General features: G+C 41.1%; 1 protein-coding gene across 1 annotated transcript in view; it reads left to right on the forward strand.

Moving 5' to 3' along the window:
* Positions 1–3,436: 3,436 nt before the first annotated feature.
* LOC118396754 (E3 ubiquitin/ISG15 ligase TRIM25-like) overlaps positions 3,437–27,347 on the forward strand; it is a 44,094-nt gene continuing 20,183 nt past the window's right edge. Inside the window, exon 1 of the mRNA XM_035791161.2 lies at positions 3,437–3,454. The gene's annotated coding sequence lies outside the window, so the exon portion shown is untranslated. The remainder of the gene's footprint in view (positions 3,455–27,347) is intronic.

Here is a 27,347-nt window from a genome sequence, read left to right on the forward strand (position 1 = left end):
GTTTTTTTCTAAAGGATTGACATTTTTTGTCAATATGCAGGACATGTTTCCCTTTTTCTCTCATGTGTCCGTCCACAGTATCTGCTTTGTATAATGCTCTGTCCCTCTGTAGCGTCTCCTCTCCCTCTCTGTCCCTCTGTAGGGTCTCCTCTCCCTCTCTATCCCTCTGTAGGGTCTCCTCTCCCTCTCTATCCCTCTGTAGGGTCTCCTCTCCCTCTCTATCCCTCTGTAGGGTCTCCTCTCCCTCTCTGTCCATCTGTAGGGTCTCCTCTCCCTCTCTGTCCCTCTGTAGGGTCTCCTCTCCCTCTCTGTCCCTTTGTAAGATCTCCTCTCCCTCTCTATCCCTCTGTAGGGTCTCCTCTCCCTCTCTGTCCCTCTGTAGGGTCTCCTCTCCCTCTCTATCCCTCTGTAGGGTCTCCTCTCCCTCTCTATCCCTCTGTAGGGTATCCTCTCCCTCTCTATCCCTCTGTAACGTCTCCTCTCCCTCTCTATCCCTCTGTAGGGTCTCCTCTCCCTCTCTATCCCTCTGTAAAGTCTCCTCTGCCTCTCTGTTCCTTGTAGCGTCTCCTCTCCCTCTCTATCCCTCTGTAACATCTCCTCTCCCTCTCTGTCCCTCCCTAGGGTCTCCTCTCCCTCTCTGTCCCTCTGTAAGATCTCCTCTCCCTCTCTGTCCCTTTGTAGGGTCTCTTCTCCCTCTCTGTCCCTCTGTAACATCCCCTCTCCCTCTCTATCCCTTTGTAGGGTCCCCTCTCCCTCTCTGTCAATCTGTAGGGTCTCCTCTCCCTCTCTATCCCTCTGTAGGGTCTCCTCTCCCTCTCTGTCCCTCTGTAAGATCTCCTCTCACTCTCTATCCCGCTGTAACGTCTCCTCTCCCTCTCTGTCCCTCCCTAGGGTCTCCTCTACCTCTCTGTCCCTCTGTAGGGTCTCCTCTACCTCTCTGTCCCTCTGTAGAGTCTCCTCTCCCTCTCTGTCCCTTTGTAGGGTCTCCTCTACCGCTCTGTCCCTCTGTAGAGTCTCCTCTCCCTCTCTATCCCTCTGTAGGGTCTCCTCTCCCTCTCTATCCCTTTGTAGGGTCTCCTCTCCCTCTCTGTCCCTTTGTAGGGTCTCCTCTCCCTCTCTGCCCCTTTGTAGGGTCTCCTCTCCCTCTCTGTCCCTTTGTAGGGTCTCCTCTCCCTCTCTGCCCCTTTGTAGGGTCTCCTCTACCTCTCTGTCCCTTTGTAGGGTCTCCTCTACCTCTCTGTCCCTTTGTAGGGTTTCCTCTACCTCTCTGTCCCTTTGTAGGGTCTCCTCTCCCTCTCTGCCCCTTTGTAGGGTCTCCTCTCCCTCTCTGCCCCTTTGTAGGGTCTCCTCTACCTCTCTGTCCCTTTTTAGGGTCTCCTCTCCCTCTCTGTCCCTCCCTAGGGTCTCCTCTACCTCTCTGTCCCTCTGTAGGGTCTCCTCTGCCTCTCTTCCTGTCTTAATGCATGCACTGCTACAGCCTTGCACATTTAGGACTTCAGCTGTCTGTCTGGACAGTTCTGCAGCTCTTCCAATCTGTATGCATTTCTATAAACTGAGATCATTCTCTCTGAGTAAGCGCTCTCAAGTGTGGGTCACACGTGCCACACACAATCCTGTCTCTGATAAGAGAGTCTGTGATTACTCAAGTTGTAGGTGGCCACTAGAGTCCTCAATTCAGTGAGATATTTGTTTTAACTCTCATCTTGGCCCTGACTGCACATTAAAATATATTTTTTATTTGGATCACAAAATACATCCATTGCTGCAATTACTTCCTCAACAAAGATATTGTCTTTTGTACTGCCCACACAGAGGGTCTCATAAATGGGTGCGCAAGATGGTGGTCAGTACAGATGAGCGGTTTTGGTAGTTGAAGGAATTATTATTATTTCCTTACCTAATTATGACCATTGGATTATTTCTAAGGCCATAAAACCGTGTATGAATATGGTTTAGTTTATTTACCAAAGTAATTGATTACTTTCTGCAAGTTATTCACCTTTAAAACTAAGTTTGCGACCACTAGATAGCCTGATAAGCTAGCTAACTCAAAAACTAGCTTGTCGAATGTACATGGAAACTGCCACGACCAGAACCAAAAGGAAAGAAATGGAGAGATTGTCAGATGGACAATTAACCACGGACAACAATGCTCACAACTTGCGCCCCTCCAGTCCCCAGCTCAGGCCTTTACCTAACGACCCCGGCACTCCCGTCATGCCCCAGGGGGAAAAGATGAGAGTCCAGGAGGGCATGTCACTTCTTGAGATGCAAAACAATATTGTAATGCTTTTGACAGCAAAGATGGATGAAAGGGCAAATGGCTTGGAGGTCATGGTTAGGGAGAATATGATGAAAATTGAGGCCATTAAGAAATCTGTTGACTTTATCTTTGGAGAAGTGAAAACCCTCAAGAGTGACATGAAGAAAGTGAAAGTGAAAAGAAGGTGGCTGAACTCGAGCAAAAGGTGAATGAGGAGGAGAGATACCAGCGCAGGTGGAACCTGAGGCTCCACGGAATTCCAGAGTAGGCGGGTGAGGACATCAAATGCAGAGTTGTTGACATCTGTGGAGCTGTAAATCTCTATGTCGATATGTTACTATTCCCTCTGCTAAAATGTACTGGAATGCAGACCTAGAATGCAGCTCTAAGTGAACTGGAACAAAGCGGTGTTGTCTGGTAAATATTGTATATCTAATAAGGTGAAAGAAGTATCATACAAACTCATTCATAGAATCTACCCTGTAAAGACCTTTTATTATACACAGATTTAAAATAGCTATTGATAACAAATGTATATTTAGGTTTATGTACTCTTGTTTGTATATCCCCCCTCTGTTAGGTTTATGTACTCTTGTTTGTATATCCCCCCTCTGTTAGGTTTATGTACTCTTGTTTGTATATCCCCCTCTGTTAGGTTTATGTACTCTTGTTTGTATATCCCCCCTCTGTTAGGTTTATGTACTCTTGTTTGTATATCCCCCCTCTGTTAGGTTTATGTACTCTTGTTTGTATATCCCCCTCTGTTAGGTTTATGTACTCTTGTTTGTATATCCCCCCTCTGTTAGGTTTATGTACTCTTGTTTGTATATCCCCCCTCTGTTAGGTTTATGTACTCTTGTTTGTATATCCCCCCTCTGTTAGGTTTATGTACTCTTGTTTGTATATCCCCCCTCTGTTAGGTTTATGTACTCTTGTTTGTATATCCCCCCTCTGTTAGGTTTATGTACTCTTGTTTGTATATCCCCCCTCTGTTAGGTTCATGTACTCTTGTTTGTATATTTATGTTTTTTGTATTTGGTGTGTTCATAATACATTAAAAAACATTTTTTTTAAAGAGGGTCTCATAAATATCTGCCTTTTCCCCCAATGCGATTATACAGTAGCTCCACTTTGTAGTCATCAGGTTTTTCTCCCATGTACAAATTTAATTCGTCGATCCATCTTTTCCAGGTGAGTGCTAAATTACAATCATCAAAGTATATTTTTCCCGGTTAGTTTCAGTGCATTTTCCATGACGATTTATTTGTAGAATGGAACGTTAGCTACTCATGAATCTGCTTGTATCCAATAGCCAGTTAGCTGGCTATCGTAACTATGATAAAAGCTAACGTTGACGTTTAGCTTGATGACTAGCTTGTTAACGCGGCACTTTTCCAAAATGACGCCTGGGATCTATTCTTTATTTTAATCGATGAGATCCAGGTTCTTTTGAGTACCGCTGCCACCATGTTTCAATATGCTTTGTGTTGTAGTCACGACAGACAAATATTACCTTAAGGGAAGAATTCGGCAGTACCTGTATGGTTAGTGAGAAAGTCCATATTGCAAATGTACGGTCCCTTACTAGACGTCCGAAATCGTTTGTAAAATTCGCGGACGGCGTCGGGCCGAGCGGCAGGGCCGGACCTACCAGGAAGTCATCAAATGAACGTTGTCGGACATTCGGTTTCCGTTTTACAAAAATAATAAGATTTATGTCATTTTTCCCATGTCCCGGAAATTCCCACAAGAGGGCATAAGCAATCATATGGCTATTGCTACAAAACATCACGATTCACGACGGGGCCTTATCTCGAAAACTGAAAATATTTAGAAGCCGAAACTCGGTGAGCGTAGGGGCGGCATAATGGGCAGTTGGCCCCGAACAAGATGGCGTCTAGGCCTCAACGGTTTTTGAGTTATGGCCATTTATCTGGGATTAAAGGTCCAAAATGAAAATAGAGAAATTATTTTTCCACTTCACGTCAAAGTCAAGGAGCCTCCGGTGTCAATAAAAAAGAACCAGCCATTTATCTATCGTCATTTAAGAGAAATCGTACAACGACACCTTGGTGATGTTCACGGATAGGTGTTTTTTTTTTCAACGGTTACAGATCCAGTTGCAGGTTGTTCTTACGAATCTTTTTAAAGTGTGCTGCGGAGCTCTGCGAGATTTCTGTGATTTTCTATGATTTTCTGAAATAACACACACTCACTAAACCCTCCGTAAATAACTCAGTTCTTAACGTAAAGACTTAAAACTCGGGATTCTGTAAAGGCATACCCCAATCATGATATGAGTTTATTTATAGCTTCCTGTGCCAACCGGAAGTGCCTTTAATGGTGTCACAGTGGCAGTTTCCATGGGTTAAAAAGGTCAGATCTTTTCAAAACTTCATATGTGTGACTAGGTAACCCTCATGAACTGTAAATCAGTCATTTCTCCCAGCAGATGTCAAAGAAAAGCTCTCACACGCACACACAGCAAGGATGGAGTGAAAAAGTGTGGTTCTTAAAGACACAGAGAGCAGGCAATGGCATAAACATAATGTCTAGGCCGTGCCGAGTTCAACGAGATATCCCGCTTGACCGTAGCTCGCTCGGTCTGAGCGCAGCGACCATTAGAAAAGTAGGCCCAAAATGAAGCCTGCCCCACAACGTCATTTGCTTTTGGGTGACAGTGAGAGAACCGTTAGGGTGAGAAGCACAATTCGACCTCAGGTATGTTCCTAAGGTCCTTCCGATCCGTGCAAGCCTAACGTTGACAGTGTGGCATTAACCCTTAATAGTTAAAAGATGGTGTTTACTTCAAAAAGTTTGCATTGATTTCTCTCCCCATAGGAATACATTGCCTTTACCCCTAAATTCAACCTGAAGTCTATATGGGTTATGAATGCCGTATGAACCTGTCTTTGGTAACAGTCCATCAGGCCAGTATGAGGTCTACCTGTGTTGATTCTAAGCTTCCTGGACCAACCGGAAGTGGTTAAAATCACCCTAAAAGTGTTTTTCCATTACCTGCCTGCAGTTTGATAGACATAGTGCATTCAACCCTGTGTAAATCAGTCAATTCTTAACGTAAGGACTTAAAACTCAGGATTCTGTAAAAGCATAGCCCAGTGAGGATATGTGTTGACTTATAGCTTCCTGTGACAACCGGAAGTGCCTTAATTGGTGTCTCAGGGGCTGTTTCGAGGGGTTAAAAAAGTCAGATCTGTCCAAAACTTCATATGTGTGATTAGGCAACCCCATGAACTGTAAATCAGTCATTTTTCCCATAAAATTTCAAAGGAAAACTAAATCACACAGACACACAACTTGGAAGGAGGGACGTATTGGGGGTTGTAGAGACAGACAGTGCCTCCAATAGTTAGCTTTGTTCGAGCTAAAAAAGAACCGTCAGACCTAGAGTTCCGAAACTTTAGAAACCTGTTCTAGACCTCGGGTCGATAGTGCGTGGTGAGTTAGGTGGCTCTAGAAGGTTCTCGGACCGAGAAATAGCCTCGTACATTTGCAATGATTTCAATTCATTTTGACCATTACGAAAATGGCGACATTTAGAAAAGTCTCAGAGACACAAGACTAGGTGCATTGGAACCGGCTCGGCCCATAGAGACGGACCCCAACGTTTCGGTCCGATAGCTCATTCAAGGACCCCATAGCAAGGCATGGAAAAAAGTGGATTTTCAGCACCAATTAGGGTTTTACTCGGGCACCGAAGGACCTATCGAGCCGAAACTCGGGATTCGGGGTCGCCTCACATAGGCCTTCACATAATGTCTGACCTGGACCCGCAGCTAGAACGTAACTATGTGTTTTACGTTTTTATTATGTTTTAAACTAATGGCGCTGTGAATTATGGGCCTGCTCTGACATATGTGATAGTTGGCTTCTAAATGAGTTGGAAAAAGTGGGTTTGGTGTCAATTGGTATCAGTTTGGTGTCAGAATGACATCTAATTGACTGGTGGACACTGACTTGCTAGTTGACTTTTGTACATTAGCAATATGTTTAAACGGAGAGGGACCATCACCAAAATGGCATTCTGAAATCAACACAAAAAATGGCATCACCATAGTCTCCAGGCTGTGCAGAGTTCAACGAGACGCCCCGCTTGACCGTAGCTCGCTCTGAGTGCAGCGACCTTGAAAAAAAGAAGGCGCAAAAGGAAGCTTTTGCTTTTGGGTGACAGTGAGAGAACCGTTAGGGTGAGAAGCACAATTCGACCTCAGGTACGTTCCTGAGGTCCTCCCGATCCGTGCAAGCCTAACCTTGACCGTGTGGCATTAACCCTTAACAGTTAAAATAAGGTGTTTACTTCAAACAGTTTGCATTGATTTCTCTCCCCATAGGAATACATTGCCTTTACCCCTAAATTCAACCTGAAGTCTATATGGGTTATGAATGCCGTATGAACCTGTCTTTGGTAACAGTCCATCAGGCCAGTATGAGGTCTACCTGTGTTGATTCTAGGCTTCCTGGACCAACCGGAAGTGGTTAAAATCACCCTAAAAGTGTTTTTCCATTACCTGCCTGCAGTTTGATAGACATAGTGCATTCAACCCTGTGTAAATCAGTCAATTCTTAACGTAAGGACTTAAAACTCAGGATTCTGTAAGTTTCTATGTCAATCAAGACATGGGTTTACTTATAGCTTCCTGTCCAACCGGAAGTGCCTTTAATGATGTCACAGTGGCAGTTTCCAAGGGTTAAAAAGGTCAGATCTTTTCAAAACTTCATATGTGTGACTAGGTAACCCTCATGAACTGTAAATCAGTCATTTCTCCCAACAGATGTCAAAGAAAAGCTCTCACACGCACACACAGCAAGGCTGGAGTGAAAAAGTGCGGTTCTCAAAGACACAGAGAGCAGGCAATGGCATAAACATAATCTCTAGGCCGTGCCGAGTTCAACGAGATATCCCGCTTGACCGTAGCTCGCTCGGTCTGAGCGCAGCGACCATTAGAAAAGTAGGCCCAAAATGAAGCCTGCCCCACAACGTCATTTGCTTTTGGGTGACAGTGAGAGAACCGTTAGGGTGAGAAGCACAATTCGACCTCAGGTACGTTCCTAAGGTCCTTCCGATCCGTGCAAGCCTAACGTTGACCGTGTGGCATTAACCCTTAATAGTTAAAAGAAGGTGTTTACTTCAAATAGTTTGCATTGACTTCTCTCCCCATAGGAATACATTGCCTGCACCCCTAAATTCAACCTGAAGTCTATATGGGTTATGAATGCCGTATGAACCTGTCTTTGATAACAGTCCATCAGGCCAGTATGAGGTCTACCTGTGTTGATTCTAGGCTTCCTGGACCAACCGGAAGTGGTTAAAATCACCCTAAAAGTGTTTTTCCATTACCTGCCTGCAGTTTGATAGACATAGTGCATTCAACCCTGTGTAAATCAGTCAATTCTTAACGTAAGGACTTAAAACACAGGATTCTGTAAAAGCATAGCCCAGTGAGGATATGTGTTGACTTATAGCTTCCTGTGCCAACCGGAAGTGCCTTAATTGGTGTCTCAGGGGCTGTTTCGAGGGGTTAAAAAAGTCAGATCTGTCCAAAACTTCATATGTGTGATTAGGCAACCCCCATGAACTGTAAATCAGTCATTTTTCCCATAAAATTTCAAAGGAAAACTAAATCACACAGACACACAACTTGGAAGGAGGGACGTATTGGGGGTTGTAGAGACAGACAGTGCCTCCAATAGTTAGCTTTGTTCGAGCTAAAAAAGAACCGTCAGACCTAGAGTTCCGAAACTTTAGAAACCTGTTCTAGACCTCGGGTCGATAGTGCGTGGTGAGTTAGGTGGCTCTAGAAGGTTCTCGGACCGAGAAATAGCCTCGTACATTTGCAATGATTTCAATTCATTTTGACCATTACGAAAATGGCGACATTTAGAAAAGTCTCAGAGACACAAGACTAGGTGCATTGGAACCGGCTCGGCCCATAGAGACGGACCCCAACGTTTCGGTCCGATAGCTCATTCAAGGACCCCATAGCAAGGCATGGAAAAAGTGGATTTTCAGCACCAATTAGGGTTTTACTCGGGCACCGAAGGACCTATCGAGCCGAAACTCGGGATTCGGGGTCGCCTCACATAGGCCTTCACATAATGTCTGACCTGGACCCGCAGCTAGAACGTAACTATGTGTTTTACGTTTTTATTATGTTTTAAACTAAAGGCGCTGTGAATTATGGGCCTGCTCTGACATATATGATAGTTGGCTTCTAAATGAGTTGGAAAAAGTGGGTTTGGTGTCAATTGGTATCAGTTTGGTGTCAAAATGACATCTAATTGACTGATGGACACTGACTTGCTAGTTGACTTTTGTACATTAGCAATATGTTTAAACGGAGAGGGACCATCACCAAAAGTGACATTCTGAAATCAACCCTAACGAGCCATGGAGATGAACCAGAATCACTGCCCAGCTATCCCGAGTTCATCGGGCCAGTCAATTTCACATTCCTGCAGGATTTTTATAGCATGACAAATTCGTGATGGTACCTGCCCATTGAACCATATTGCAAATGCACAGTGACTTTGCAAAAGTGAGAAAACATAAACAAATGGACATGATGAAATCAACACAACGAGTGATGGAAATGTACAACTATCACTGCTCAGCCATCCTGTGTTCATCAGACCAGTCAATTTTGCATTTTTGAGCATGTCAAATTTCATATGGTAAATGCACATTGAAACATATTGCAAATGCGCGCGCACTTGCAATATGATTCTATAGTGTAAAAACATCACCTAATGGACATGATGAAATCAACACAACGAGTGATGGAAATGTACAACTATCACTGCTCGGCCATCCTGTGTCCATCAGACCAGTCAATTTTGCATTTTTGAGCATGTCAAATTTCATATGGTAAATGCACATTGAAACATATTGCAAATGCGCGCACTTGCAATATGATTCTATAGTGTAAAAACATCACCTAATGGACATGATGAAATCAACACAACGAGTGATGGAAATGTACAACTATCACTGCTCGGCCATCCTGTGTCCATCAGACCAGTCAATTTTGCATTTTGAGCATTTCAAATTTTATTTTTGGTGCAAATGCACAGTTGCACAACATATGCAAACGTGCGCACTTGCAATATGATTCTATAGTGCACAACAAAAACATCACCTAATGGACATGATGAAATCAACACAACGAGTGATGGAAATGTACAACTATCACTGCTCGGCCATCCTGTGTCCATCAGACCAGTCAATTTTGCATTTTTGAGCATTTCAAATTTCATATGGTAAATGCACATTGAAACATATTGCAAATGCACGTGCATTTGCAATATGATTCTATAGTGAAAAACATCACCTAATGGACATGATGAAATCAACACAACGAGTGATGGAAATGTACAACTATCACTGCTCGGCCATCCTGTGTCCATCAGACCAGTCAATTTTGCATTTTTGAGCATTTCAAATTTCATATGGTAAATGCACATTGAAACATATTGCAAATGCGCGCACTTGCAATATGATTCTATAGTGTAAAAACATCACCTAATGGACATGATGAAATCAACACAACGAGTGATGGAAATGTACAACTATCACTGCTCGGCCATCCTGTGTCCATCAGACCAGTCAATTTTGCATTTTTGCACCATATGGTAAATGCATTCACAACCATATTTTCATTTTTGGGTTACCAGGTGCCTATTTTCAAACCAGTTGCACAACATGCGTATCCATGCAGAATATTTTGTAAAAACATCCATAATGGACATGATGTAAAAAATCAACATAGAGTGATGGAAATGTACAACTATCACTGCCCGGCCATCCTGTGTTCCATCAGACCAGTCCCGGTAAATGCATTTACAACCATATTTTAATTTTTGGGTTACCAGTTGCACAACAATGCACGTGCATTTGCAATATGATTCTATAGTGAAAAACATCACCTAATGGACATGATGAAATCAACACAACGAGTGATGGAAATGTACAACTATCACTGCTCGGCCATCCTGTGTCCATCAGACCAGTCAATTTTGCATTTTTGAGCATTTCAAATTTCATATGGTAAATGCACATTGAAACATATTGCAAATGCGCGCGCACTTGCAATATGATTCTATAGTGTAAAAACATCACCTAATGGACATGATGAAATCAACACAACGAGTGATGGAAATGTACAACTATCACTGCTCGGCCATCCTGTGTCCATCAGACCAGTCAATTTTGCATTTTTGAGCATTTCAAATTTCATATGGTAAATGCACATTGAAACATATTGCAAATGCGCGCGCACTTGCAATATGATTCTATAGTGTAAAAACATCACCTAATGGACATGATGAAATCAACACAACGAGTGATGGAAATGTACAACTATCACTGCTCGGCCATCCTGTGTTCCCATAGCGGGCATTAATATCAGAATGACCGGTAAATGCATTCACAACCATATTTTCATTTTTGGGTTACCAGGTGCCTATTTTCAATCACCAGTTGCACAACATGCGTATCCATCAGAATATTTTAAACAGTCCATAAAGCACTCAGGACTGCCCCCATAGATAGAGGGCCGTAGTAGGGTACTCCCATAGCGGGCATGGATAATAGGAGTCCCGGTAAATGCATTTACAACCATATTTTAATTTTTGGGTTACCAGTTGCACAACAATGCACGTGCATTTGCAATATGATTCTATAGTGAAAAAACATCACCTAATGGACATGATGAAATCAACACAACAAGTGATGGAAATGTACAACTATCACTGCTCGGCCATCCTGTGTTCATCAGACCAGTCAATTTCACATTCCTGCAGGATTTTTATAGCATGACAAATTCGTGATGGTACCTGCCCATTGAACCATATTGCAAATGCACAGTGACTTTGCAAAAGTGAGAAAACATAAACAAATGGACATGATGAAATCAACACAACAGGTGATGGAAATGTACAACTATCACTGCTCAGCCATCCTGTGTTCATCAGACCAGTCAATTTTGCATTTTTGAGCATGTCAAATTTCATATGGTAAATGCACATTGAAACATATTGCAAATGCGCGTGCACTTGCAATATGATTCTATAGTGAAAAACATCACCTAATGGACATGATGAAATCAACACAACGAGTGATGGAAATGTACAACTATCACTGCTCGGCCATCCTGTGTCCATCAGACCAGTCAATTTTGCATTTTTGAGCATGTCAAATTTCATATGGTAAATGCACATTGAAACATATTGCAAATGCGCGCGCACTTGCAATATGATTCTATAGTGTAAAAACATCACCTAATGGACATGATGAAATCAACACAACGAGTGATGGAAATGTACAACTATCACTGCCCGGCCATCCTGTGTTCCCATAGCGAGCATTAATATCAGAATGACCGGTAAATGCATTTACAACCATATTTTTATTTTTGGGTTACCAGTTGCACAACAATGCACGTGCATTTGCAATATGATTCTATAGTGTAAAAACATCACCTAACGGAGATGATGAAATCAACACAACGAGTGATGGAAATGTACAACTATCACTGCTCGGCCATCCTGTGTTCATCAGACCAGTCAATTTTGCATTTTTGAGCAAGGTCAAATTTCATATGGTAAATGCACATTGAAACATATTGCAAATGCACGTGCACTTGCAATATGATTATATAGTGAAAAAACATCACAAAATGGACATGATGAAGTCAACACAACGAGTGATGGAAAGGAACAACTATCACTGCCCGGCCATCCCGAGTTCATCAGGCCAGTCAATTTTGCATTTCTGCAGGATTTTTGAGCATGTCAAATTTCTTACGTCATTTGGCCCACAAAAAAATCCTTATGCACAATTTAAAAATATATAAAAAAATATGATAATAAAATTGGACAAAAGTATATTCATACAGTTCTTACACATGTGTAATTGACAAAAAAATTGAAAGAATTTCAAAAACGGTCCAGAAAGCACTTTTTAAGGGTGTGTGAAGTTTTTACAAAATTTTGACATTTTTGACTTTTGACTTTTGACTTCCTATGAAATCATATTGGAATTGGACAAAACATATTCCTTATGCGCATGTAAAAAAAAAAAAAAAATTATGATAATAAAATTGGACAAAAGTATATTCATACAGTTCTTACACATGTGTAATTGACAAAAAATCATACAGTTCTTACACATGTGTAATTGACAAAAAAATGCAAAAATTTCGAAAAACGGTCCAGAAAGCACTTTTTATGGGTGTGTGAAGTTTTTACAAAATTTTGACATTTTTGACTTTTGACTTTTGACTTCCTATGAAATCATATTGGAATTGGACAAAACATATTCCTTATGCGCATATAAAAAAAAAAAAAAAATTATGATAATAAAATTGGACAAAAGTATATTCATACAGTTCTTACACATGTGTAATTGACAAAAAAATCGAAAGAATTTCGAAAAACGGTCCAGAAAGCACTTTTTATGGGTGTGTGAAGTTTTTACAAAATTTTGACATTTTTGACTTTTGACTTTTGACTTCCTATGAAATCATATTGGAATTGGACAAAACATATTCCTTATGCGCATATAAAAAAAAATTAAAAAAATTATGATAATAAAATTGGACAAAAGTATATTCATACAGTTCTTACACATGTGTAATTGACAAAAAAATCGAAAGAATTTGAAAAACGGTCCAGAAAGCACTTTTTTAAGGGGTGATAAGTTTTTGAAAAAAGTTCATTTTTTCAAAATTTTACTTTTGGACATTAATTTGGGTTACATATCCAATATGAAAAACCCCGGTGGAGCGCATTTGCCCCCTGTTGAATTTTTTTAAAGTGTTACAACTGGCAATTACCATATGGCATTTGCAATACACTTTGGATGAATCAACGCCGAATTGGGTGGTATTGGCCAATGTGTATATGGTTTGTCCGATGCCAATGACATGCCATTCATTTTTGTCCAATACAGGGGGTATTCCCTTACATATGGAGATAGGGAGCTAATATCTCCACCTCTAAAACATTCAGTCAGTAAAATATAAAGAATATGGAATTAAAAGTTGCTCAATTTGGAAATGTGCATTTGAAAGCTGCTGGGGGCTGCTGAATTAAAATAGCCCCAGACCCTTCCTGTATGTAAAAGAATTTGATAGCTGGTAACTCTGTCATCATGCCTTCTAAGATTAGTCTTGATCTGTGAAGCTGCACATTCTGTCACATGGATTTAACAATGGTGACTCTCCAGCCAATTCTTACATATCCAATGCTTTCACATACATGTTGAGAAGCTGTGCAAGTGCACAGTTTGGGAGAATTATGTAAAATTTGGCTGGATGGAATTTTCACTCATATGTCTTCCACCTTTCCAATTGTTTCAGATGTATAGAAGTGCCTAAAGTGTACTAACAGGTTTTATAAGTCTGATTTCTTTTCTTGCCTGTTGATTGCTGTGGGTTTTTATAATGTCCAGTTGGTAAGTAATGCACATTTTATAGGCTTGTTATCTTTCATGAGTCACTTACATAAGGGAGAGACTGGGTTGCGATATTGAGTGTATTCAGTCAGTAAAATGTAAAGAATATGGAATACTAAAAGTTGCTTTGGAAATGTGCCATATTCCTGAAACCTCTGGGGGCTGCTGAATTCAAAATAACAGTAGACCCTCCTGTCTGAAAGAATTTGATAGGTAATTGGGTCATCATGCCTGGTCTAAGTTACGTCTTGATCTGAAATGAACACAGTTTAACTCTGTACGAGTTGCAACTGCTCATGGATTTAACAATGGTGGAAACTCTCCAGTCTCTTACAATCCAATGCTTTCACATACATGTTGAGAAGTGTGCAAGTGCACAGTTTGGGAGAAGTCTGTAAAATTTGGACAGATGGAACTTCTTCACCATATGTCTTACCTTCCAATTGTTTCAGATGTATAGAAGTGCCTAAAGTGTAGGGGCTTGGTATTGATTATAAATTCTGAACTTTTCTTGCCTGTTGATTCTGTGGGTTTTTATAATGTCCAGTTGGTGGCAGTAATGCACATTTTATAGGCTTGATCTTTCTGGTCTTACATACCTTAAGGGAAGAATTCGGCAGTACCTGTATGGTTAGTGAGAAAGTCCATATTGCAAATGTACGGTCCCTTACTAGACGTCCGAAATCGCTTTGTAAAACGCGGACGGCGTCGGGCCGAGCGGCAGGGCCGGACCTACCAGGAAGTCATCAAATGAACGTTGTCGGACAGGGCCGGACCTACCAGAAGTCATCAAATGAACGTTGTCGGACATTCTGTTTCCGTTTTACAAAAATAATAAGATTTATGTCATTTTTCCCATGTCCCGGAAATTCCCACAAGAGGGCATAAGCAATCATATGGCTATTGCTACAAAACATCACGATTCACGACGGGGCCTTATCTCGAAAACTGAAAATATTTAGAAGCCGAAACTCGGTGAGCGTAGGGGCGGCATAATGGGCAGTTGGCCCCGAACAAGATGGCGTCTAGGCCTCAACGGTTTTTGAGTTATGGCCATTTATCTGGGATTAAAGGTCCAAAATGAAAATAGAGAAATTATTTTTCCACTTCACGTCAAAGTCAAGGAGCCTCCGGTGTCAATAAAAAAGAACCAGCCATTTATCTATCGTCATTTAAGAGAAATCGTACAACGACACCTTGGTGATGTTCACGGATAGGTGTTTTTTTTTTCAACGGTTACAGATCCAGTTGCAGGTTGTTCTTACGAATCTTTTTAAAGTGTGCTGCGGAGCTCTGCGAGATTTCTGTGATTTTCTATGATTTTCTGAAATAACACACACTCACTAAACCCTCCGTAAATAACTCAGTTCTTAACGTAAAGACTTAAAACTCGGGATTCTGTAAAGGCATACCCCAATCATGATATGAGTTTATTTATAGCTTCCTGTGCCAACCGGAAGTGCCTTTAATGGTGTCACAGTGGCAGTTTCCATGGGTTAAAAAGGTCAGATCTTTTCAAAACTTCATATGTGTGACTAGGTAACCCTCATGAACTGTAAATCAGTCATTTCTCCCAGCAGATGTCAAAGAAAAGCTCTCACACGCACACACAGCAAGGATGGAGTGAAAAAGTGTGGTTCTTAAAGACACAGAGAGCAGGCAATGGCATAAACATAATGTCTAGGCCGTGCCGAGTTCAACGAGATATCCCGCTTGACCGTAGCTCGCTCGGTCTGAGCGCAGCGACCATTAGAAAAGTAGGCCCAAATGAAGCCTGCCCCACAACGTCATTTGCTTTTGGGTGACAGTGAGAGAACCGTTAGGGTGAGAAGCACAATTCGACCTCAGGTATGTTCCTAAGGTCCTTCCGATCCGTGCAAGCCTAACGTTGACAGTGTGGCATTAACCCTTAATAGTTAAAAGATGGTGTTTACTTCAAAAAGTTTGCATTGATTTCTCTCCCCATAGGAATACATTGCCTTTACCCCTAAATTCAACCTGAAGTCTATATGGGTTATGAATGCCGTATGAACCTGTCTTTGGTAACAGTCCATCAGGCCAGTATGAGGTCTACCTGTGTTGATTCTAAGCTTCCTGGACCAACCGGAAGTGGTTAAAATCACCCTAAAAGTGTTTTTCCATTACCTGCCTGCAGTTTGATAGACATAGTGCATTCAACCCTGTGTAAATCAGTCAATTCTTAACGTAAGGACTTAAAACTCAGGATTCTGTAAAAGCATAGCCCAGTGAGGATATGTGTTGACTTATAGCTTCCTGTGACAACCGGAAGTGCCTTAATTGGTGTCTCAGGGGCTGTTTCGAGGGGTTAAAAAAGTCAGATCTGTCCAAAACTTCATATGTGTGATTAGGCAACCCCCATGAACTGTAAATCAGTCATTTTTCCCATAAAATTTCAAAGGAAAACTAAATCACACAGACACACAACTTGGAAGGAGGGACGTATTGGGGTTTGTAGAGACAGACAGTGCCTCCAATAGTTAGCTTTGTTCGAGCTAAAAAGAACCGTCAGACCTAGAGTTCCGAAACTTTAGAAACCTGTTCTAGACCTCGGGTCGATAGTGCGTGGTGAGTTAGGTGGCTCTAGAAGGTTCTCGGACCGAGAAATAGCCTCGTACATTTGCAATGATTTCAATTCATTTTGACCATTACGAAAATGGCGACATTTAGAAAAGTCTCAGAGACACAAGACTAGGTGCATTGGAACCGGCTCGGCCCATAGAGACGGACCCCAACGTTTCGGTCCGATAGCTCATTCAAGGACCCCATAGCAAGGCATGGAAAAAAGTGGATTTTCAGCACCAATTAGGGTTTTACTCGGGCACCGAAGGACCTATCGAGCCGAAACTCGGGATTCGGGGTCGCCTCACATAGGCCTTCACATAATGTCTGACCTGGACCCGCAGCTAGAACGTAACTATGTGTTTTACGTTTTTATTATGTTTTAAACTAATGGCGCTGTGAATTATGGGCCTGCTCTGACATATGTGATAGTTGGCTTCTAAATGAGTTGGAAAAAGTGGGTTTGGTGTCAATTGGTATCAGTTTGGTGTCAGAATGACATCTAATTGACTGGTGGACACTGACTTGCTAGTTGACTTTTGTACATTAGCAATATGTTTAAACGGAGAGGGACCATCACCAAAATGGCATTCTGAAATCAACACAAAAAATGGCATCACCATAGTCTCCAGGCTGTGCAGAGTTCAACGAGACGCCCGCTTGACCGTAGCTCGCTCTGAGTGCAGCGACCTTGAAAAAAAAGAAGGCGCAAAAGGAAGCCTGGCCCTCAATGTCATTTGCTTTTGGGTGACAGTGAGAGAACCGTTAGGGTGAGAAGCACAATTCGACCTCAGGTACGTTCCTAAGGTCCTTCCGATCCGTGCAAGCCTAACCTTGACCGTGTGGCATTAACCCTTAATAGTTAAAAGAAGGTGTTTACTTCAAAGAGTTTGCATTGACTTCTCTCCCCATAGGAATACATTGCCTTTACCCCTAAATTCAACCTGAAGTCTATATGGGTTATGAATGCCGTATGAACCTGTCTTTGGTAACAGTCCATCAGGCCAGTATGAGGTCTACCTGTGTTGATTCTAAGCTTCCTGGACCAACCGGAAGTGGTTAAAATCACCCTAAAAGTGTTTTTCCATTACCTGCCTGCAGTTTGATAGACATAGTGCATTCAACCCTGTGTAAATCAGTCAATTCTTAACGTAAGGACTTAAAACTCAGGATTCTGTAAAAGTTTCTATGTCAATCAAGACATGGGTTTACTTATAGCTTCCTGTGCCAACCGGAAGTGCCTTTAATGATGTCACAGTGGCAGTTTCCAAGGGTTAAAAAGGTCAGATCTTTTCAAAACTTCATATGTGTGACTAGGTAACCCTCATGAACTGTAAATCAGTCATTTCTCCCAACAGATGTCAAAGAAAAGCTCTCACACGCACACACAGCAAGGCTGGAGTGAAAAAGTGCGGTTCTCAAAGACACAGAGAGCAGGCAATGGCATAAACATAATCTCTAGGCCGTGCCGAGTTCAACGAGATATCCCGCTTGACCGTAGCTCGCTCGGTCTGAGCGCAGCGACCATTAGAAAAGTAGGCCCAAAATGAAGCCTGCCCCACAACGTCATTTGCTTTTGGGTGACAGTGAGAGAACCGTTAGGGTGAGAAGCACAATTCGACCTCAGGTACGTTCCTAAGGTCCTTCCGATCCGTGCAAGCCTAACGTTGACCGTGTGGCATTAACCCTTAATAGTTAAAAGAAGGTGTTTACTTCAAATAGTTTGCATTGACTTCTCTCCCCATAGGAATACATTGCCTGCACCCCTAAATTCAACCTGAAGTCTATATGGGTTATGAATGCCGTATGAACCTGTCTTTGATAACAGTCCATCAGGCCAGTATGAGGTCTACCTGTGTTGATTCTAGGCTTCCTGGACCAACCGGAAGTGGTTAAAATCACCCTAAAAGTGTTTTTCCATTACCTGCCTGCAGTTTGATAGACATAGTGCATTCAACCCTGTGTAAATCAGTCAATTCTTAACGTAAGGACTTAAAACACAGGATTCTGTAAAAGCATAGCCCAGTGAGGATGTGTTGACTTATAGCTTCCTGTGCCAACCGGAAGTGCCTTAATTGGTGTCTCAGGGGCTGTTTCGAGGGGTTAAAAAAGTCAGATCTGTCCAAAACTTCATATGTGTGATTAGGCAACCCCCATGAACTGTAAATCAGTCATTTTTCCCATAAAATTTCAAAGGAAAACTAAATCACACAGACACACAACTTGGAAGGAGGGACGTATTGGGGGTTGTAGAGACAGACAGTGCCTCCAATAGTTAGCTTTGTTCGAGCTAAAAAGAACCGTCAGACCTAGAGTTCCGAAACTTTAGAAACCTGTTCTAGACCTCGGGTCGATAGTGCGTGGTGAGTTAGGTGGCTCTAGAAGGTTCTCGGACCGAGAAATAGCCTCGTACATTTGCTGAAATGATTTCAATTCATTTTGACCATTACGAAAATGGCGACATTTAGAAAAGTCTCAGAGACACAAGACTAGGTGCATTGGAACCGGCTCGGCCCATAGAGACGGACCCCAACGTTTCGGTCCGATAGCTCATTCAAGGACCCCATAGCAAGGCATGGAAAAAGTGGATTTTCAGCACCAATTAGGGTTTTACTCGGGCACCGAAGGACCTATCGAGCCGAAACTCGGGATTCGGGGTCGCCTCACATAGGCCTTCACATAATGTCTGACCTGGACCCGCAGCTAGAACGTAACTATGTGTTTTACGTTTTTATTATGTTTTAAACTAAAGGCGCTGTGAATTATGGGCCTGCTCTGACATATATGATAGTTGGCTTCTAAATGAGTTGGAAAAAGTGGGTTTGGTGTCAATTGGTATCAGTTTGGTGTCAAAATGACATCTAATTGACTGATGGACACTGACTTGCTAGTTGACTTTTGTACATTAGCAATATGTTTAAACGGAGAGGGACCATCACCAAAAGTGACATTCTGAAATCAACCCTAACGAGCCATGGAGATGAACCAGAATCACTGCCCAGCTATCCCGAGTTCATCGGGCCAGTCAATTTCACATTCCTGCAGGATTTTTATAGCATGACAAATTCGTGATGGTACCTGCCCATTGAACCATATTGCAAATGCACAGTGACTTTGCAAAAGTGAGAAAACATAAACAAATGGACATGATGAAATCAACACAACGAGTGATGGAAATGTACAACTATCACTGCTCAGCCATCCTGTGTTCATCAGACCAGTCAATTTAGCATTTTTGAGCATGTCAAATTTCATATGGTAAATGCACATTGAAACATATTGCAAATGCGCGTGCACTTGCAATATGATTCTATAGTGTAAAAACATCACCTAATGGACATGATGAAATCAACACAACGAGTGATGGAAATGTACAACTATCACTGCTCAGCCATCCTGTGTTCATCAGACCAGTCAATTTTGCATTTTTGAGCATGTCAAATTTCATATGGTAAATGCACATTGAAACATATTGCAAATGCGCGCACTTGCAATATGATTCTATAGTGTAAAAACATCACCTAATGGACATGATGAAATCAACACAACGAGTGATGGAAATGTACAACTATCACTGCTCGGCCATCCTGTGTCCATCAGACCAGTCAATTTTGCATTTTTGAGCATGTCAAATTTCATATGGTAAATGCACATTGAAACATATTGCAAATGCGCGCGCACTTGCAATATGATTCTATAGTGTAAAAACATCACCTAATGGACATGATGAAATCAACACAACGAGTGATGGAAATGTACAACTATCACTGCTCGGCCATCCTGTGTCCATCAGACCAGTCAATTTTGCATTTTTGAGCATGTCAAATTTCATATGGTAAATGCACATTGAAACATATTGCAAATGCGCGCGCACTTGCAATATGATTCTATAGTGTAAAAACATCACCTAATGGACATGATGAAATCAACACAACGAGTGATGGAAATGTACAACTATCACTGCCCGGCCATCCTGTGTTCCCATAGCGAGCATTAATATCAGAATGACCGGTAAATGCATTTACAACCATATTTTAATTTTTGGGTTACCAGTTGCACAACAATGCACGTGCATTTGCAATATGATTCTATAGTGAAAAACATCACCTAATGGACATGATGAAATCAACACAACAAGTGATGGAAATGTACAACTATCACTGCTCGGCCATCCTGTGTTCATCAGACCAGTCAATTTCACATTCCTGCAGGATTTTTATAGCATGACAAATTCGTGATGGTACCTGCCCATTGAACCATATTGCAAATGCACAGTGACTTTGCAAAAGTGAGAAAACATAAACAAATGGACATGATGAAATCAACACAACAGGTGATGGAAATGTACAACTATCACTGCTCAGCCATCCTGTGTTCATCAGACCAGTCAATTTTGCATTTTTGAGCATGTCAAATTTCATATGGTAAATGCACATTGAAACATATTGCAAATGCGCGCGCACTTGCAATATGATTCTATAGTGAAAAACATCACCTAATGGACATGATGAAATCAACACAACGAGTGATGGAAATGTACAACTATCACTGCTCGGCCATCCTGTGTCCATCAGACCAGTCAATTTTGCATTTTTGAGCATGTCAAATTTCATATGGTAAATGCACATTGAAACATATTGCAAATGCGCGCGCACTTGCAATATGATTCTATAGTGTAAAAACATCACCTAATGGACATGATGAAATCAACACAACGAGTGATGGAAATGTACAACTATCACTGCCCGGCCATCCTGTGTTCCCATCAGACCATTAATTTGACCATTAAATGAGCATTACAACCATATTTTAATTTTTGGGTTACCAGTTGCACAACAATGCAAACGTGCATTTGCAATATGATTCTATAGTGAAAAAACATCACCTAATGGACATGATGAAATCAACACAACAAGTGATGGAAATGTACAACTATCACTGCTCGGCCATCCTGTGTTCCATCAGACCAGTCAATTTTGCATTTTTGAGCATTTCAGCATGACATTTCATATGGTAAATGCACATTGAAACATATTGCAAATGCACAATATGATTCTATAGTGAAAAACATAAACTAATGGACATGATGAAATCAACACAACAGTGATGGAAATGTACAACTATCACTGCTCAGCCATCCTGTGTTCCATCAGACCAGTCAATTTTGCATTTTTGAGCATGTCAAATTTCATATGGTAAATGCACATTGAAACATATTGCAAATGCGCGCGCACTTGCAATATGATTCTATAGTGAAAAACATCACCTAATGGACATGATGAAATCAACACAACGAGTGATGGAAATGTACAACTATCACTGCTCGGCCATCCTGTGTCCATCAGACCAGTCAATTTTGCATTTTTGAGCATTTCAAATTTCATATGGTAAATGCACATTGAAACATATTGCAAATGCGCGCGCACTTGCAATATGATTCTATAGTGAAAAACATCACCTAATGGACATGATGAAATCAACACAACGAGTGATGGAAATGTACAACTATCACTGCTCGGCCATCCTGTGTTCCATCAGACCAGTCAATTTTGCATTTTTGAGCATGTCAAATTTCATATGGTAAATGCATTGAAACCATATTGCAAATGCGCAGTTACCACTTGCAATATGATTCTATAGTGTAAAAACATCACCTAATGGACATGATGAAATCAACACAATAAAGTGATGGAAATGTACAACTATCACTGCCCGGCCATCCTGTGTTCCCATAGCCAGCATTGGATAATGACCGGTAAATGCATTTACAACCATATTTTAATTTTTGGGTTACCAGTTGCACAACAATGCACGTGCATTTGCAATATGATTCTATAGTGAAAAAACATCACCTAATGGACATGATGAAATCAACACAACAAGTGATGGAAATGTACAACTATCACTGCTCGGCCATCCTGTGTTCATCAGACCAGTCAATTTCACATTCCTGCAGGATTTTTATAGCATGACAAATTCGTGATGGTACCTGCCCATTGAACCATATTGCAAATGCACAGTGACTTTGCAAAAGTGAGAAAACATAAACAAATGGACATGATGAAATCAACACAACAGGTGATGGAAATGTACAACTATCACTGCTCAGCCATCCTGTGTTCATCAGACCAGTCAATTTTGCATTTTTGAGCATGTCAAATTTCATATGGTAAATGCACATTGAAACATATTGCAAATGCGCGTGCACTTGCAATATGATTCTATAGTGAAAAAACATCACCTAATGGACATGATGAAATCAACACAACGAGTGATGGAAATGTACAACTATCACTGCTCGGCCATCCTGTGTCCATCAGACCAGTCAATTTTGCATTTTTGAGCATTTCAAATTTCATATGGTAAATGCACATTGAAACATATTGCAAATGCGCGCGCACTTGCAATATGATTCTATAGTGTAAAAACATCACCTAATGGACATGATGAAATCAACACAACGAGTGATGGAAATGTACAACTATCACTGCCCGGCCATCCTGTGTTCCCATAGCGAGCATTAATATCAGAATGACCGGTAAATGCATTTACAACCATATTTTTATTTTTGGGTTACCAGTTGCACAACAATGCACGTGCATTTGCAATATGATTCTATAGTGTAAAAACATCACCTAACGGAGATGATGAAATCAACACAACGAGTGATGGAAATGTACAACTATCACTGCTCGGCCATCCTGTGTTCATCAGACCAGTCAATTTTGCATTTTTGAGCAAGGTCAAATTTCATATGGTAAATGCACATTGAAACATATTGCAAATGCACGTGCACTTGCAATATGATTATATAGTGAAAAAAAAACATCACAAAATGGACATGATGAAGTCAACACAACGAGTGATGGAAAGGAACAACTATCACTGCCCGGCCATCCCGAGTTCATCAGGCCAGTCAATTTTGCATTTCTGCAGGATTTTTGAGCATGTCAAATTTCTTACTTCATTTGGCCCATTGAAAAAATCCTTATGCACAATTAAAAAAAATATATAAAAAAATATGATAATAAAATTGGACAAAAGTATATTCATACAGTTCTTACACATGTGTAATTGACAAAAAATTGAAAGAATTTCAAAAACGGTCCAGAAAGCACTTTTTAAGGGTGTGTGAAGTTTTTACAAAATTTTGACATTTTTGACTTTTGACTTTTGACTTCCTATGAAATCATATTGGAATTGGACAAAACATATTCCTTATGCGCATGTAAAAAAAAAAAAAAAAATTATGATAATAAAATTGGACAAAAGTATATTCATACAGTTCTTACACATGTGTAATTGACAAAAAATCGAAAGAATTTCGAAAAACGGTCCAGAAAGCACTTTTTATGGGTGTGTGAAGTTTTTACAAAATTTTGACATTTTTGACTTTTGACTTTTGACTTCCTATGAAATCATATTGGAATTGGACAAAACATATTCCTTATGCGCATGTAAAAAAAAAAAAAAATTATGATAATAAAATTGGACAAAAGTATATTCATACAGTTCTTACACATGTGTAATTGACAAAAATCGAAAGAATTTCGAAAAACGGTCCAGAAAGCACTTTTTTATGGGTGTGTGAAGTTTTTACAAAATTTTGACATTTTTGACTTTTGACTTTTGACTTCCTATGAAATCATATTGGAATTGGACAAAACATGTTCCTTATGCGCATGTAAAAAATAAATAAAAATTATGATAATAAAATTGGACAAAAGTATATTCATACAGTTCTTACACATGTGTAATTGACAAAAAAATCGAAAGAATTTCGAAAAACGGTCCAGAAAGCACTTTTTTAAGGGGTGATAAGTTTTTGAAAAAAAAGTTCATTTTTTCAAAATTTTACTTTTGGACATTAATTTGGGTTACATCTCCAATATGAAAAACCCCGGTGGAGCGCATTTGCCCCCTGTTGAATTTTTAAAGTGTTACAACTGGCAATTACCATATGGCATTTGCAATACACTTTGCATGAATCAACGCCGAATTGGGTGGTATTGGCCAATGTGTATATGGTTTGTCCGATTTTTGCCAATGACATGCCATTCATTTTTGTCCAATACAGGGGGTATTCCCTAACATAAGGGCGTATCTCTGAGACTGGGGGAGCGTTATTGAGGTTTCAGTCTGGTAAAATGTAAAGAATATGGTAATTAACCTTCTGCTCTCATTGGAAATGTTCTGAAAGCTGTGGGGCTTCTGGTAATGTTCAAAATAGCCCCAGACCCTCCTGTAATGAAAGTCTGTTCAAGGTAATTGGGTCTCATGCTCTGGTAAGATTACGTCTTGATAGAACCAACCTTCAGTCTCTCTGGTAAAACCTTTGGAAACTCTAACAACCCCAATTCTGGTACAACCAATGCTTTCGTCTACATCTTGAGAACCTTCTGTGCACAGTTTGGGAGAATCTATGTAAAACCTTTCCCCTGGATGGAATAACCATTCCAGGTTCCCTGGTAACTAACCTTCTGTCTTCCACCTGGTTCTAACCTTCTGTTCTCAGATGTAAGAACCTTCTGTGCCTACTAAGTGTCTCTCTGGTAACGAACCTTCTGTCTTGTCTCTTGATAACTAACCTTCTGTTGTCTTTCTGGTGCCCCCTTGATTGCTGTGGGTCCTGTTTCTCTGTCCAGTTCTGGCAGTAACTTCTACTGCACATTTGGTATAGAACCTTGTTATCAGTCTTCATGAGTCACTAAACATCTGGGAGAGACTGGTTCCCCCAATTCTGTATTCTAAAGTCTGGTAAAACCTTCTGTAAAGAATATGGTCAAAATTAAAAGTTGCTTTGGCATTAAAATGTGTTGGAAAGCTGTGGGGGCTCTCTGAATTAACCAAGCCCTCAGACCCTTCCTGTCTGAAAGAATTTGTAGGTCTCTCAGGTCTAATCATGCCTTCTAAGATTACTGTCTACTGATCTGGTGAAGTCTGTCTCTCTGGTCCGAACCTTCTGGCATTGGTAAAATGGTCTCTCTGGAAACTTCCAGCTTCAATGTCTCTCTGGTTCCAATGCTTGTACATCATGGTAACTAAGTCTGTCATCTCAAGTGCACAGTTTGGGAGTCTTATGGTAACTAACCTTCTGGCTGGATAACCTTTGTTCACCATAATGTCTTCCACCTTTCTTGAGTAATTGTTTTCAGGTATCCTAAGTGCCTAAAGTCCCCTAACCTTCATGTCGTCCTCTGGTTATAAATTCTGTCGTCTTCTGGTTAACCTTCTTGCCCCCTGGTTAATTGCTGTGGGTCTCTCTGGTATAACCTTCTGTCCAGTTGGTCTGGTAATGCACATTTATAGTCTCTTGTTAACATCTTTCATCTCTGAGTCACTTACATACCTTAAGGGAAGAATTCGGCAGTACCTGTATGGTTAGTGAGAAAGTCCATATTGCAAATGTACGGTCCCTTACTAGACGTCCGAAATCGTTTGTAAAATTCGCGGACGGCGTCGGGCCGAGCGGCAGGGCCGGACCTACCAGGAAGTCATCAAATGAACGTTGTCGGACATTCGGTTTCCGTTTTACAAAAATAATAAGATTTATGTCATTTTTCCCATGTCCCGGAAATTCCCACAAGAGGGCATAAGCAATCATATGGCTATTGCTACAAAACATCACGATTCACGACGGGGCCTTATCTCGAAAACTGAAAATATTTAGAAGCCGAAACTCGGTGAGCGTAGGGGCGGCATAATGGGCAGTTGGCCCCGAACAAGATGGCGTCTAGGCCTCAACGGTTTTTGAGTTATGGCCATTTATCTGGGATTAAAGGTCCAAAATGAAAATAGAGAAATTATTTTTCCACTTCACGTCAAAGTCAAGGAGCCTCCGGTGTCAATAAAAAAAGAACCAGCCATTTATCTATCGTCATTTAAGAGAAATCGTACAACGACACCTTGGTGATGTTCACGGATAGGTGTTTTTTTTTTCAACGGTTACAGATCCAGTTGCAGGTTGTTCTTACGAATCTTTTTAAAGTGTGCTGCGGAGCTCTGCGAGATTTCTGTGATTTTCTATGATTTTCTGAAATAACACACACTCACTAAACCCTCCGTAAATAACTCAGTTCTTAACGTAAAGACTTAAAACTCGGGATTCTGTAAAGGCATACCCCAATCATGATATGAGTTTATTTATAGCTTCCTGTGCCAACCGGAAGTGCCTTTAATGGTGTCACAGTGGCAGTTTCCATGGGTTAAAAAGGTCAGATCTTTTCAAAACAGTCATTTCTCCCAGCAGATGTCAAAGAAAAGCTCTCACACGCACACACAGCAAGGATGGAGTGAAAAAGTGTGGTTCTTAAAGACACAGAGAGCAGGCAATGGCATAAACATAATGTCTAGGCCGTGCCGAGTTCAACGAGATATCCCGCTTGACCGTAGCTCGCTCGGTCTGAGCGCAGCGACCATTAGAAAAGTAGGCCCAAAATGAAGCCTGCCCCACAACGTCATTTGCTTTTGGGTGACAGTGAGAGAACCGTTAGGGTGAGAAGCACAATTCGACCTCAGGTATGTTCCTAAGGTCCTTCCGATCCGTGCAAGCCTAACGTTGACAGTGTGGCATTAACCCTTAATAGTTAAAAGATGGTGTTTACTTCAAAAAGTTTGCATTGATTTCTCTCCCCATAGGAATACATTGCCTTTACCCCTAAATTCAACCTGAAGTCTATATGGGTTATGAATGCCGTATGAACCTGTCTTTGGTAACAGTCCATCAGGCCAGTATGAGGTCTACCTGTGTTGATTCTAAGCTTCCTGGACCAACCGGAAGTGGTTAAAATCACCCTAAAAGTGTTTTTCCATTACCTGCCTGCAGTTTGATAGACATAGTGCATTCAACCCTGTGTAAATCAGTCAATTCTTAACGTAAGGACTTAAAACTCAGGATTCTGTAAAAGCATAGCCCAGTGAGGATATGTGTTGACTTATAGCTTCCTGTGACAACCGGAAGTGCCTTAATTGGTGTCTCAGGGGCTGTTTCGAGGGGTTAAAAAGTCAGATCTGTCCAAAACTTCATATGTG

The sequence above is a fragment of the Oncorhynchus keta genome, chromosome 17 (assembly GCF_023373465.1).
Source record: "Oncorhynchus keta strain PuntledgeMale-10-30-2019 chromosome 17, Oket_V2, whole genome shotgun sequence".
Taxonomy (NCBI): domain Eukaryota; kingdom Metazoa; phylum Chordata; class Actinopteri; order Salmoniformes; family Salmonidae; genus Oncorhynchus; species Oncorhynchus keta.